Source organism: Tupaia chinensis, unplaced genomic scaffold (assembly GCF_000334495.1).
Source record: "Tupaia chinensis unplaced genomic scaffold, TupChi_1.0 Scaffold000047_1, whole genome shotgun sequence".
NCBI lineage: Eukaryota > Metazoa > Chordata > Mammalia > Scandentia > Tupaiidae > Tupaia > Tupaia belangeri.
Window position 1 is genome coordinate 5,626,750 of NW_006159505.1, and position 3,770 is coordinate 5,630,519.

The window sequence follows — 3,770 nt, forward strand, 5'->3', positions numbered from 1 at the left end:
AAAAAAAAAAAAAAAAAACAATGACAAGCTTACAAAAAAGTTGGAAGTCAACTACAAAGAACTTTTATTCCAAACCTCTGAACCTTTTGAGAGTGGGTTGCAGACTTGGTTCCCCATCACTCTCTAAATCTTCAATGCTTCCTACAAACAAGAACTGCCTTTTCTGTAACTATAACACAACCATCAAAGCTAGGAGATTAATATGGACTTAGTACAATCATCTACTCTGCAGACCATTCAAGTTGTGTGAATCCTCACCCCTCACCCTCAATAACATCTTCTTATAGCCGAAGATCCAGTTTAGACGTACACACTGTATTTAGCTGTCACAAGTTTTTTCTCATTACATTTTACCAGGTAGTGTGTGATTTTGATTGGTCTGGTTACTGATGATGATTAAGGTGTTGTCTGCCAGTCTTTTACGTTTTCGAACTACTCTTTTCTCCTTTATAGAGAGAGATTTTGAATCTATGCAAGGGCCAGCTCTGTGGCCTAGAGGTTAAAGGAGCTGGATCCCACATGGCCAAAGGTGTAGTTTGAATACCAGTCCTGGCTGCTTGCACAATACATTGGGGAGTCCAGAAGATTGTGTAATGGTTGTATCACTGGGCTCCCATGTGGTTGATTGTGGTTCAAGTCCTGGACCAAGAGGCTGGACCCAGCAGCTTAAAACTGCTTCCCCGCGGTGGCTAGCAGGGGTCTCCGGAAGAAGGCTGCTAAGCTGCAATGCTGTATCGCAGGTGAGTAGCTGCTTGTCCAAGTGTTGGAACTGTGTCAGCCAGGGGGCCTCTGGGGTGGAAGACGGGATCTTCTGCTCGCAGTGCTGCTGTGTTGCAGCCACTTGACCCCACTCGAGACTACTTTAGCCTAATGGACTACAACCGATCCTTCAGAGTTGACACTGCAAAACTTCAACACAGATACCAGAAACTGCAATGTCTTATCCACCCAGATTTCTTCACCAGAAGTCCCAGACTGAAAAGGACTTCTCAGAGAAGCATTCTACCTTGGTGAACGATGCCTATAAGACTCTTCAGGCTCCCCTATACCTTGTAAGCTAAAGCTTCGTGGGATAGAGATTTCTGAAGGGACAGATGTTGAAATGAATGGGCAATTCCTCTTGGAGATAATGGAAATCAATGAAAAACTTGCAGAAGCTCAGAATGAAGCTGCCATGGAAGAGAACGAATCCATTGTCCCAGCTAAACAGAATGAATTTACTGATGATGTGAGCAGAGCTTTTGAACAAGATGACTTCAGAAAAGCCAAGGAGATTTTAACAAAGATGAGATACTTTTAAAATGTAGAAGAAAAGATCAAGTTAAAGCAGATTCCCCTCTAATTGTTGCTAATGAAAACTTAAAAAAAATAAAGTTATTATATATTAAAAAACAAAAAAACAAATAAAAAAACATGTCTCCTGGCATATGTGCATGCGTGCCCAAAATCCCAAGAGGAGAATGACAGAGAAGGGATTACAGCATGGCCATCCCCCTGGGGGGTGATGTCTCACTTTCTATCTCTCTGGTGAGCGCATGTGCCCTACAACAAAAATCTCTCTAAAAATAAAAGAAAAGAAAAACACATTGGGGGGACCAGCAGATGCAGAAATGGAGGAGAAGGGATTGTTCCATGACTACACCCCATGGGGGGGATATTTTCTCTTTCTCTCTCTCTGGTGAATGCCTGTGCCCCCTGGCAATCAAAAAAAAAAAAAAAGAAAGAAAGAAAGAAAGAAAAGAAACTATACAAATATCTCATTCCTCATCAAACCTTCAATTCATTCATTTGTTATATCAGTGTGGACTTACAGTTTTCTGTTTTATTGAATGGGCTATAAATTATCCTCAGTTTGGCCAATGGACATTCCTTTTAACTGGATCCTACATCCTTTATAGGAGTCCCCATCATTCTTTGAGCTTGTTCTTACTTTCTGACATTACAAGATATTCTAGGCTGATTTCTTACTTTTCCTATCTCTATCCTGTAATCAGTCTTTTCAAAGGAAATGCAGAATGGAAATATTCTAATCTTATTCTTTATTTACTAGCTAGAATTCCATTACTTAAAAAAACAAACAAATAAACAAAATCTTTCATCAACTACACAAGTTTCCATTTCTTTGAGGTACAATTTAAGTAGAAAGTTTGAATACATGTTTAAGTCTTTCCTTTTACATAGGTTCTCATAATAATGAGTTCATTTTCTACTTTTCTCCAAAGGTGATCAGTATGGTTTTATTTTTTTAGTTGTTTTATTTTGTTAGTGTTATCAGAAGCTTATTAATTTTTAATTATGTTGATCTGTATGTCATTATTCTTGTTGATGTTCAAATTGTCCCATCTTTGGCCAATGAAAGCCTGTTTTGGACCTTTTTTCTTCCATATGAATCTAATCATAAGAAAACAAGCCTATACTAAATTTTTCCTCAGTGAAATGTTCATTGGGAATTTTGTTTGGAATTGCATCGAAACTGTAGGTCACTTTGCAGAGAACTGACATCTTTGAAATAGTGAGCCTTCCTATTTATGAACGTGGTATGCATCTCTGTAATTTAGGTCTCCTTTAAGGTCTTTAAGTATAGTTTTACTCAAGATCTTGCACATCTTTTGTTAGATTTATTCTAAGATAGTGTACATTTTTATTGCTAGCAAAAAATTTATACTTTAAGAAATGCATTTTCTTAAAAATAAATAAATAAAAGCCAGAGGGTATAGTGCTTGCCAGAGAGAAACAGAGAAAGGGGAAGAAAGCACTTCCCATAGGGAATGGTCATGCCAGAATCTCCTCTCCTCCATTTCCCCATCTCTTTGAGCTTTAGGGCATGTAAACACATGCTCCCAGCATGTTTTTCAAGTCATCAAGTCTGGGACTTGAATGGCAGAGTTGGCCATGTGGGTCCAGCTGCTTTAACCACCAAACCATGGAGTTGGCCCTAAAAATTGAATTTTCTGACTGTGAAATGGTAGTATACAGAAATAGAATTGACTTTTGTATTATTGATCTTAAATCAGGTTCTTAGATTCTCTTATTAAATCCAATAATTTGTTATTTGTAACTATTTATTCCCTTATTAAGTCTAATAATTAATTTTTCTGTGTGGGAAATCATGTCATTTGTAAAAAGTTAGTTTAATTTTTTAATTTTCAATTCTTACAGTCTCATTTACCTCTTGGTGTTTTTTTCTGGAGCTTCTAATGCAATGTTGACTAGAAATAACAACAGTAGGTGTACTTGTCTTATTCCTGATTTTGAAAAGAATACGTTTAAGTTTCAGAATTTAGTAAAGGACCAGTAGTTAGCCTAATGGCTATGTTGCTGGACTCCCACATAGTCGACCGCGGTTTGAGTCCCGGACCTGGCAGCTTAAACTCACGCTGGGAGTGTGTACGTACATGCCTAAGATCCTGAGAGGAGAGTGGAGGAGAAGGGATTGCAGCGTAGCCATCCCCCCTGGGGGGTGATTTCTCACTTTCTGTCTCTCTGTCTCTGTCTGGTGAGTTCATGCGCCCTATATTTTTAATTATGAATAGATACTGAATTTTATCAAATGTTTTCTATATATTTAAAAAATAATTCTATTTTTTTTCCCATTTAATTTTTTGTTTGTTTGTTTTTTCTTTCGGAGAGGTTTTTGCCATAGGGCGCGTGCGCTCGCCAGACAGAGAGAGACAGAAAGCAAGAAATTGCCCCCCAGAGAGGATGGGCACGCCGCAATCCCCTCTCCTCCATTCTCCTCTCGGGATCTTGGGCACGCACACACACGCGCC

The 3,770-nt window shown here is 38.6% G+C and overlaps 2 pseudogenes; both read left to right on the forward strand.

The window, feature by feature from the left end:
* Positions 1 to 1,083, forward strand: part of LOC102494284 (iron-sulfur cluster co-chaperone protein HscB, mitochondrial pseudogene) — a 9,826-nt pseudogene extending 8,743 nt beyond the window's left edge.
* Positions 20 to 1,331, forward strand: LOC114004473 (iron-sulfur cluster co-chaperone protein HscB, mitochondrial pseudogene; annotated as a pseudogene).
* The last annotated feature ends 2,439 nt before the right edge of the window (positions 1,332 to 3,770 follow it).